A 12,317-nucleotide genomic window follows, 5' to 3' on the forward strand; every position below is an offset into this window, starting at 1 on the left:
ATGAACACCGAATTTTAAATTGGACATAAACAAGCAAGATTTTTTTTAAACTTATCACTAAAACTTTATTTCTTTTTCCCCGTCAAGAGCATCCCCAAAAAATAAAAAACTAAATAATGTACAGTTTAAAAGTACCTGCTCGCCTCTTAACAGGGGCTCCACTACTGCGTTCTGTTTTAATTCTAAAAAAAAGTAAAGTGATTTATCTCAAAAAGGTTAAACGAGTATATTAAGTATATTGTCTGGTTGTGATTGTGCAGTTGTGTAGTGTGTATGCAGTGTGTATACGGTAAGCATGACACGAATGCTAGGATATCACATCAATGCTGGAGTATATTAAGTATAATGTCTGGTTGTGAATGCAGTTGTGCAGTGTGTATGCAGTGTGTAAGCATGACACGAATGCTAGGATATCACATCAATGCTAGAGTATATTAAGTATATTGTCTGGTTGTGAATGCAGTTGTGCAGTGTGTAAGCATGACACGAATGCTAGGATATCACATCAATGCTAAAGTATATTAAGTATATTGTCTGGTTGTGAATGTGCAGTTGTGTAGTGTGTATGCAGTGTGTATACGGTAAGCATGACACGAATGCTAGGATATTACATCAATGCTAGAGTATATTAAGCATATTGTCTGGTTGTAAATGTGCAGTTGTGCAGTGTGTATGCAGTGTGTATACGGTAAGCATGACACGAATGCTAGGATATCACATCAATGCTAAAGTATATTAAGTATATTGTCTGGTTGTGAATGCAGTTGTGCAGTGTTTATGCAGTGTGTATACGGTAAGCATGACACGAATGCTAGGATATCACATCAATGCTAGAGTATATTAAGTATATTGTCTGGTTGTGAATGCAGTTGTGCAGTGTGTATGCAGTGTGTATACGGTAAGCATGACACGAATGCTAGGATATTACATCAATGCTGGAGAAATGATGATGCAAGAATCACTTGTGTAAAATGAAGCCCTCCACTCACATACAAAAAGCCTGGTAGACAGACAGTTATATACACAAGAAAGCAAAAAGGTATAATAGATCTACGGCATGAAATAAATTAATAACCAAAAGTATAAGATTAATTTAAATATTAAGTCCTTTTAAGATAAGATTTAAACAAGTGATGACATTCGAAATCCATCAAATATTAGATTTTTTTGATGACATGACACTGCGCTAAAACCGACTGGATGCATAATGCTTATGTAAACATTTATATAATAGATTTATATGGAACATAAGGAAATGAAAATGTAAACTTACGTTCTTGGAAAAGGGGTTTCTTTGCGTTCGAACACTTTACTTGTCGACTTCGAATTCGATCGCAAAGTTATTATTCTTGATTTTACAAAATTATATTTCGTCTTAATTAAAGATATGAACCAATAACCCCGATATTTTAAGGCACTTGGCCTGTTGCATTTTAATTCCATTTCTCGATAAAGCCGCTGATTGATTTGATCAACATAACATTAAAACAAAAGGAATTAAAATCAGGAAAAATCTTGATTAAAATTGCGCCGCATCGTTTCAGGAAAAAACGTGTCGCAAGGAAAAACATGGTCGAAAACAAAGACTCAAAGTGTCAAAAATAATAATGTTAAGTGACAAACCTTATTCTCTTCAGTTGAAAACATATTCGCGAATTTTTCATTAGTATTTTTGTGGATTTTTTCAGTTGGAAATTTGAAAAGTGTACACGACAATTCCTAGAGAACAATTTTTGAANTGGCCGCAGCGCCCGGCCCCCTAGCCTATCCTAGCCGCGGCGCTCGGCCCCCTAGCCTGCCCTAGCCAAAGCGATCGGTCCAGAAATTGGCTAAACCTAACCTAACCTTACACTAAAATAATAATAAATAAATAATAATAATTTTGCTGAAAAAAGTTACCAAATGTAGAAAATTGATAGGAGGGGACAGACCCCACGACTAGTCGCAAATGCAGTAAATAATTAATTTGGAAGATTTAGGATGATAAATCAATTAATTACCTGGTGCCGTTGGTGTGTCTTTCCGATGCAACAATAACAGAAGGAGGGTGGTAGCCTAAACTGTGAGCGGGGGGAGGGGCGCCCCCACCCCCGCACACACCCAACTCCACTCGGCGCTTCTTAACGTTAAGAGAAGTACTGGAACTGTTGTTTCCTAAAAAAAAAGCGTTTTTTAAAATATTACAAAATCTATCGATGTCAATATTTATATTTCGATCGATAAGCACAAAAGACTCACGAAACCAGCTCGGGGGTTGAGATTAGTATTCTGTATCGTATCAGATTCTACTTAAAATATAATAAGTGGATATTTCATGACTACAGCAGTATATTGAAGATCATAAGATTGTCAAATGATATATAATTTTCATATTTACAACCAGTGCTTAGGATCCATTTAATTTTTATGCGGATACTGAATTTTTAAACAAGAAATAATTTTCAAATATTATTTTATTTTTTTCGCTTAAATGAGGAAAATTTATATAATCTCTCCCATTTTTTTAAAAGTTAAGATTTGGGGTTTAAGAGTAAAAAAGTTATTTTTTGCAGTTTTTGGTTGATACCCCTGGATCCGGATCCGCATTTTTCAGCGGATCCGGATCCAGAAAGCTAAAGTCTTGTGGATCCAACGGATCCGAATCCTAAGCACTGCTTTATTGATCACCGAAAAAATAAAAACTTACTCCTAAAATGTAAACACCTGCTTGAATAAAGAAAGCAACAAACTACCCCACCCCCTCCTTCCTTTCTAATATAAACATACCCCCATCCTACTTCTTCAACCGCTATTCATTGATAATGTAAACATTGTTTATTCAAACACAATCTTATCAAATTAGCCATTAAAAATACTCCCAATCTATCTATCTAATTAAGTTTATCTATTTTCTGCTTATCTGACTATCTATCCATATCAGTTCAAGTATTTACGCAGAACATTTTAGGAGCGAGATTGCAAAGATGCAAATTGCAAAATACCTACGAGGGGAGAAGGCAAGCAACCCGTAGCGCTTCCTTAGCCACACCGAAATAGCTACCGGCAAAATGTCTTAATTTTAAATGCCTAATTTCATCCGTAAATGACTAATAAACTCCCATTTGGCAACGGCACGCGACGTCAATCGATACAAAATAGAGTTTTATCCTTCACAAAACTAAATTGTTTCTTGAAAAGATTGAACTTCTCCTCAATTTCAAAAACATGTCTAAAGAAGATTAACATCAGCCCAAATATACGAAAAATTGTGGTTAATGAGGGAATCGCAAGAAAACTGCAAACCTAATTTATATTAAAAATTAATGCATTTTCAGGAAGAAAGTTCCTTAGTTTCATAACTTAGTTTCACAATACTATATACCCCCACGCAACTATTTTGTTGTAACTACTTCTTAAGGCATATAAAAGTATAAAAATATTTAAATTCTTGGAAAAAATCGTCTTTACATATGGCCTTTTTTATATTTATGATTTCCTGCCACTGTAAACTTGTTCTTTTCTTTTGCCGAATCATTGATGAAGCCATAGAAAGGTTATACTCAAGGTAAAGACTTAATTTAACCTGGGAATCCTCAAATTTGAATAGTTTCAGGTCGTCTTTACAGTGTGGAATCGAAGCTATTTGGGTTAGAGCACATGCCACAGCTCAAGATTTACACTGAAACACTGTTCCGATCACAATTTTAACAACTTTTGGTCCAATGAGCCAGAACTTTTACTTATATTACCAAATAAAACTATGTTAAATGAATATAGGTTATAAAAGATGCCATGACGTCTTCAGAATCTGAAATAAACGATGCATTCCTCTTTAAAACAGCATTTAAGAGTGACATTTTCACCGAAGCTATTTGGGTGTGGCTAAGGAAGCGCTATGCGGCAAGTCTATGTTTGTTAATAAAATGTGGATAGGAAGCGCTACGGGTGTGGCTTGCTTTCCCCCCATTTCCTACGGTGGAAAATAAAATATTTCAATTAAAATATGTTCATCTGTTTTCCCTTGATGAACTATATACCTTAAAAGTTTCTTTTTTTCACATACAAATTTCTCTATAAGAAAACTCGATTTTTTGTTAATTTACTGGCAAAATTTTAAATTAGGATTAAAAACAATAATTAATCACAACATTAATACCATGGTTGCCAAGCTTTCGCTAATTTCCCTGTAATGTATTGGCACTGGGGATCATTTAAATGAAGGGCTAAAAGAATTTGCATCAACAGTGCATAATCCCAAAACCAAAACATACCTGTGTGGGGAGAAATGAACATTCCTTGCTGGAAATAATATTGTTTAGTATTTTCACCATCCCACCATTCTACACCTAGAATATTATAATATTAATATATTCACCATACCACCATTCTACACCTAGAATATTGTAATATTAATATATTCCCCATACCACCATTGTACACCTAGAATATTATAATATTAATATATTCACCATACCACCATTCTACACCTAGAATATTAATATATTCACCATACCACCATTCTACACCTAGAATATTATAATATCAATATATTCACCACACCACCATTGTACAACTATAATTTTATAATATTAATATATTGACCATCCTACCATTCTACACCTAGAATATTATAATATTAATATATTGACCATCCTACCATTCTACACCTAGAATATTGTAATATTAATATAATCACCATACCACCATTCTACACCTAGAATATTATAATATTAATATATTCACCATACCACCATTCTACACCTAGAATATTGTAATATTAATATNTAGTATTTTCACCATCCCACCATTCTACACCTAGAATATTATAATATTAATATATTCACCATACCACCATGCTACACCTATAATATTATTATTATTATTCAAATCTATTTATTGATCAAAAAGTACAGGAACAAATAAAAACAAACTTTATATATATATAAACGATATGTACATTTTGATTTTTTGGTTTTAATAAATGTGTAGACGAAAACAACAAAAAGCTATATCGGCAAAGATTAAATTGCGGAGATAGATGTTATTGAACCCTATAATATTATAATATTAATGTAATCACCATACCACCAAACTAGAATATTATAATATTAATATATTCACCATAACACAATTCTAAACCTGAATATTTAAACATGAATTTATAATTCAAGTGCAATTAAAAAGCCTCAGCCTGTTTTAGGGTTTAATTCGCAGAAATGGAAAAAATAAATGAATAATGGGAGAAAACAAATAAATTATTGGGTATTAATTATTAATACGGATTAAAAAAACTTTTTTCCCCCCCAGCTCTTCAAAAATTATTATTATTATTTTACACTTTTCATTTTTTCATTCCACTTAAAAAAACCACCTCCCCTAATTAGCTTACTTTTTTATAAATTTCTAGAAAGTTATTTGTTACATTAACTTTATTTTCAATTTGTAATAATTTTGGTCATTTTCTGTAGGACTGAAGAGGATATAAAATATATCGAAATTAATTTCCAATCCCGAGTTTTTCTACCTGTGAGAGTAAAACCTTTTTTTGCAAGTTTGGACAATTTACATTCAAAAATTATTTCCCCACAAGGAGGGGGTACTGGGGCTGTCCGAGAGAATAATTTTTGGACCCCCCCCCCCCTCCTATCAATTTTGTGCATGACCACTTATTTTTGAGTAAAATTAATATTTGCTTGTTATTATAGGGTTAGGTTAAGACAATTTCTGGGCCGAGCGCTGCGGCTAGGACAGGCTAGGGGGAAAGGTGATGTGACCATCCATGTGACATATGAGATCCATGTACAAAATTGAAAGAAGGTGGGGGGGGGAGGGGTCCAAAAATAGTTCTGGTAAAAATTACCAGGGTACTTCCCTGAATACACCCCTGCATTAATATTGATACGTAAGAAACACTTTTAGGACAGAACTAAACTTAAAGTATTTTCAGTGTAAACTAATTCTAAATGTACAAAATTGATAGGAGCGAAGTCACGCATGGGGTTCGTGAATATTGGGTCGATAATTCCAAATTCGACCGATGTATGCATTGATAATATCTTCCATGCAACAAAAACGTTAAAATACATAAAAATACTAAAAAAGTTTCGACAGTTTAGAGTAATTTGATTTCTGAATTAATTTTCGAATAAATTCTTTCTAATCTTGATATAAAATAATAATATATCCACTTCACAAACTCAGTAAAAAATATAAAATAAGTATTAAGAAATATACTTACGTTGTATAGGTGTTTGTTTATATGTTGTATCTTCTTAAGTTGTTGAATTGCGTAGTTTATGCGTATTTACAATATTGATAGTAAAAAATTCAAGGAACTTTAAAAGATTAAGAACGAGGTAGAGACAAAAGGCCGGGCCGAAAATGTTATTCACTTCTAATTTTTCACATAGTTTTGTCTCTGAAAAAAATGAAAACATACGGTTAACAATAACAAACTCAAGGAACAAAATCAAGAATTAATTACGAAAAGTGATGACAAAGAGTTACTAAATGTTGTCAGTCTTGGATCACGGTTGTTTTCTTGGTAACAGTACTTTTCCCGTTTCCGATTAACACGCAGTTGCCGTTTCTATTTACAGTTTACCCGCCATGTTGGTCCACTACAGTGCCTCACTAAGGGTTCTATTCACTATTCAGCTGTATTCCTCTCTTTCTCTCTCTCTCTCCGGCAAAGCCGCTCCAGCAAGGTTATTGTCCGACTCAGCGCTCAGTCTCAAATAATTCGTCGCTCACAAAACTTGGGAATTTAGATTTTTGTAAAGGCGACATTTTTTAGCGTCGTGAAATGCGTTCAGTCTTAGCTGCTAGATGGAATTCTGGCCGCAGTGCCACCGGCCCAATAGCATCTCCTAGACTGACATAGCCACAGCGCTCGGCCCATAAATTATATTTCAACCTCAGTTAAACCTTAAATAATAAAATCATACCATTCGATTTTTTGTCTAAAACTACAGGGTGTCCCACGAAACATGACAGTATGCAGGACGACATGAATGTCGTCTTGATTTTTGATATAATTTGCTGCGTTTATTTTTCGACCTAATTTTAGAAGTAAATTTCTAGAGATAATAATCACAAAATTTCCCTTGTCCTGCCATTTCCAAAATGTGGTCTGCCTTTTTTGTGCTTCCAATATTGCCCGAGATATGAAGAATTTCGTTCAGATTTCGACAATTTTGCTTTTATTTATTTTCTGCATTATCGATTTTGATTTGTGGGTTATACCTTGTCTATCTGTTCATCGTCAGAATCTTGTGCCTTAGCAAGACAACAACATGTTAAAGTAGATAGAAGACTAAATGTCACAAATAAATTCAAATACCAAAGACGACTTTCAAGTTGTCTTGCTATTGTCATGTTTCGTGGGACACCCTGTACTTATAACTTGTTGGTAGGTAATTTTTAAGAAGAATTATAATCGCATCATTGGAGTACTATCGGAGGAATCTGCAGAGACTTTCGTTGGATAGACCCTCGTTCATGGAACGACACAAACATTTTCATTGAGACTTAAATAACACTTGAATATAAGATTTAAATAAATATTTTTGCGTGACGCGGCTGGATTTTGAAAATGACACTGAAGCTGTACTACAAAAAAAATTAATGTGATATGTTTGTAACTCAAGTTACAATGATGTCTTTAAATATTTAAAGTCACAATTGTATCAAAGTCATGTCGACACGTACAAAACTGAAGTTCTGAACCAGAAAAATGCGACTGAGAAATGATTGTGACTTATAATTTGAGACTTATGAAAGAGTCTTAGACATAAATTTGTCTCCAGAAACAGGCTTAGACATATTTGTTACTTTTGCTTGTGATTAAGAAGAATGTGTGTGTTAGACGTAAAGCTAAGACTTATACAAAACATGACTTAAAAAGGGACAGGTTTGTCTCAGATGTATGGTTTAGAAAGTGTCTTGGACATTATTGGGTCTGAAAAGTATGGCTGTGAGGTAATTGCGACTTAGAACTGTGAAAAACAATGTGTATTATGCATGTGAGCCTAAAAAATGATACAGAATTGATAGGGACTGAGAAGATGTTTTTGTGACTCAGAATTTTGACTTAAAAAGTGTCCTGGACTCAAATTGATCTGAAAAGTAAGACTTTGAAATTATTGTGAATTAGAACTGTGACTCAGAATGGGCCTTAAATATAATTAAGTCAGACAACTGTGAAATAGACATAAGTGTGACATGAAACGGTGTTTCAGACCTTAAAAGGCATAGAATTGTGACTTAGAATGCTTAAACACAATGAAGCCAAAAAAAAAACATGATTTAGACATATTTTTTAGTCAGAATTGAGTCTTACAATGTGTCTGAGACATATTTATTACTTAGAAAGTGTTTTAGAATGTGTCTAATGCATATTTCTGGCTTAAAGAGTGTCTTAGACATAATTGTGACTTAGAAAGTGTCTCTAAAGTACAAATTTTTCTTCGAATTGTGACTTAAAATGAGTCTTGACAAAGTTGGGACTTAGAATTTTGACTTAGATAGTGTCTCAAAAGTAACTGTGACATAGAACTGTGATTTGGATCATGTCTTGCTATGGATTAGGCATGGGTTTTAGTTAGAATTGGGCCTTAGAGTGTGACTTTGAAAAGTGTCTTTGGTATAATTATGCCTTATGAGTTTGTCTTTAAATGGTGACTTAGAAAGAGTCTTAGCCATAGTTGTGCATTGGAATAAGTCTTTGACAAAATTGTGACTTATAGAAAGCTTCCCAGACTAATTTGGTCTCAAAAGCATGTTTTTGTCTTAATTGTGATTTAGACATAAGCATGTCTCCAAATTAAGAATTTTTCTTAGAATTGTGACTTAGAACTGTGACTTAGAATATGTGGCCGCCATTAATTAACCTCCCCTCCCCTATATACTTCAACCCCATTATTCAGTAAAAAATATGCTAAAGATATACCAAAGGGTTTATATTGCAAAATAATACCCGGGAAAACGGGAATTTACCATAGATATTTATCTATTGATTTTACATTTATATGGGCTAAGCTATGGTTACGCAAAGCATCCAAATTTACACTTCAAAGCATCTTATTTGTCCAAATGGGTAATATATAGTTTTCTTGTATTCACGATTCCTTGCAACTGGTAAATTGTTTCTTCCGTTTCAAATCATTAAAGAGGCCATTTAAAGACGATAATTCAAAAAAGAAAACTTAATCCTACCTGAAATCGTCATATTTTACAAGTTTTAGGTCATCTTTACAGTCTCATTCTTTGAGGGTAACTCTGTATATAAGATAAAAACTTAAGTTCTGAAAGTAGTCGGACAGTCAGACAGGAAGAGGATTGAAGATTTATCATATCAATTCAAAAAAAATTGGCAGCATTATAAATGTCGAGATAAAGTAATGAATAGTTTATAGCTTCAGTATAGACATTTTCAATAAATTGAGACAAAATAAAAATGATTTAGACTGTACGAATCCAAACAAAAATGGCTACATTTGGTGTTGATATTGGTCAATCCCAAAAATAATTGGTGAATCAGCCAGATGTTATTTCCACAACTTTCTGATATATTTTTCAGCCTGTGTTTTAACTCTTAAGTTCTAACTAACGAAAGTATAACCATCGAAATCAAAGATAAATGTCTTAAGTTTAGTTTACGGGCAAAGCCCATGTTACCAAGTATAATATATTTTTTTTTAATTGGAGTAGTGTGCAATGAGTGAGGAAACCCCCGGACGCCATGAGCCTCCGCTATGCAGACCGTGCCTCCGCTTTGCATTAAACGAGCCTCCACCATACAGCACAGTTTTTTCTACATCTTGGTTTTTCTGTGCAATGAAAAATTTTAACAATTTTTTTAACGTAACATAAAGAATTTTACTAAAGATTAGAATTATTGATTGTCATGATTAGAAACAAATTTGTACTCACAAAGTGGTTTATAAGATGTATACTAAAACTTTAAACATTTCTTACGCAGAAAGGAAGATATTTGGAGAAATATTTCTGGAGTAAACTTATGGAATCTTTGATTTAAACAATACCTTTTTTTGAAAAATGTTAAGATTTAAATAAATGACACAAATATTCTAGATTTAATTTGAACTACAAAAATAGGTATAGCTTAAATCAAATTATAAAAGATGGGATGAATTAAAATTAATTTTTTTTTCTCTAAATATTTTCTTTTTTATTTAAAAAATGTTTTATTTTTTTACAGACCACTTTATTAGTCATAATTAGGCACTATTTATGATAATTGATAAATACGTATCATCTTAGAGAAACCTCTCATGCCAATATGTCGAAAAATTTGAAAAAAACTTTTATTCAAACTTTAAACACAAGTTTAAAAACCTCTTGTATTACACAGGCACATTTTGATGTATTGCGCATGCTCATTTCTGCATAGCGGAGGCTCGGTCTGCCTAGCAAAGTTGGGAGGCTCGTGTCCGCATAGCGGAGGCTCATGGCGTCCGGGGGTTCCCTCTCTTAAGCAATCAACAAACTTTTAATTAAATAAGGAGTGCAGAGGGGGTGGGGGGGGGGGGGGGGGAAGAAGGGATTTTTGTCTGTGCCATCCATTTAAGGATGAGTTTTTTTAAATCGATAGAGCCAACAAAGTTTATGACAATTCACTTGACCTCAAGGACAGTGTATGGACCGTCAAAATTGGACAAATTTTCCCGAAAATTGTCAACATTTATACTATTAAAAATGCATAGATTAAAACAGAAAAATCCGCGAACGATCGAAAATGGCGGCTTTAAGAGCGACATTAAAAGCTAAAAATGTTTATAGGAAGCCTAGCATGGAGTATATATTTGTTTTGTTTGATAAATTACTGGTTTATTTCACTGTCATTAGTTTCTCGTGAAAGGAAAAGTTGTTTCGTTGAGAAGTTGATAAATAGAATGAGGTTTTACTTTACATCATTTATATTATTCCAACTTAAAACTAGAACATTTATACTTTCACTTTTATACACTATACACCACTTTCCCTCATTTTTACATTTTTATTAAAGGGGCTTTAAACGTCATTTCAAGCACATTTCCATTAAAATAAGTGACACGCCAGATTCACAGCAATACCCTTTAAATTAATTAATCATGCAACTGTGCAAGTTCAATTTACCCATCTTTGTAAGATTTTGTAAGATTAGATTTAATAACTTTTTATTTATCAGCAAATCTATTTAAAACATTTTTTCAATGTTTTTAAATCAAATCATCTTTTTTGTTCCTTTAATCTCCATTTGTCACATCTTCCTTCTTCCCTAGTATAATTGAATTTTGCTTTCCAATACACATTATTTTTCGTTATCTACATGGATTTTCTATTCTTTTGACAGCCAATGTACATACCCTCTTATGTCTTGCAGCTTTTTCTCTTTGATTTTTTAAATGCTGGAATTTGTTAATGTTTCTTTTTTCTAATTTTTCTTTTAAATTATTTCTTTTAATTTTTCTGTTTTCATTTTGTTAATCAATTTGTCATATGTTTACTTCTTTACATTACATCTTCTCTTTCCCTCATGCACCTCTGCCCCTTCAGTAAAAGTAAATTCAACATAAATGAAGCATAAAGTCTAACCACGTCAGTCATGTTGCACCGGCTAGTCCTGTTGATTGTCTGCTTTATGAACCCAATGTCCGTGCGGTACAGTACAAACTGGGACCGGAAAGGGTGACCCTGGCTCGGAAATTCAAATGTACTACGGCTGCCCGTGCCCTGTTTTGCTTCTGTATAGCCCCCCTCCTGACCCTTCTGATTAAATAACTATTTTACCTTGTAGGTGAGATTGTAATCTTATACGTTTTTTATCACACAATCTTATGGAAGAGCTATTGAGAAGAACAAAAATGTTTTTCATTTCTGTAAGACTATATATGCCAGATAAATGTGCTTTTCTCATACTGTAATGCGAAAAATCAAAAAAGGAGCTTAGAAGTAACAAAGTCACCTTTGCATAAATTTGACCCCCTCTGATGAGTTAACAGTGATTTGGTCATAATCCCTCGAAATTACAGGCAATGTATGGTAACTGAACTGAGAATGTACTATTGTGAATCATCAATTTGGGTTGTATCGTTTTGAGAATCGAATTTTTAAAAATAATTAAATGACGACGACAAATGTAACACAAACTCTACAGTAGACTAATTAGCTGTTAAGAAACAGGTTGAGAAAATAAAAATTAACTCTTATCATCGAAAATAAGTAATATTATTCAGTTAATAGTTTCTCTAATCAATCAGTGTTCAAAAAAATTTTTTGTAGATTTTCTGGAATTTTTATTGAAAAGACGACCTTTGAATAATTTGTAGAAAACT

At 33.1% G+C, this 12,317-nt stretch overlaps 1 long non-coding RNA gene across 1 annotated transcript; it reads right to left on the reverse strand.

The window, feature by feature from the left end:
* Positions 1-96: 96 nt before the first annotated feature.
* LOC111699538 (uncharacterized) lies at positions 97-6,417 on the reverse strand. The gene is made up of 4 exons (XR_002764772.1): positions 6,218-6,417; positions 4,251-4,325; positions 2,001-2,154; positions 97-182 (listed from the first exon to the last, which is right to left on the reverse strand). It is a non-coding gene; the product is annotated as an uncharacterized LOC111699538 (long non-coding RNA).
* Between the last annotated feature and the right edge of the window lie 5,900 nt (positions 6,418-12,317).

This window comes from Eurytemora carolleeae, unplaced genomic scaffold (genome assembly GCF_000591075.1).
Source record: "Eurytemora carolleeae unplaced genomic scaffold, Eaff_2.0 scaffold27, whole genome shotgun sequence".
NCBI lineage: Eukaryota > Metazoa > Arthropoda > Copepoda > Calanoida > Temoridae > Eurytemora > Eurytemora carolleeae.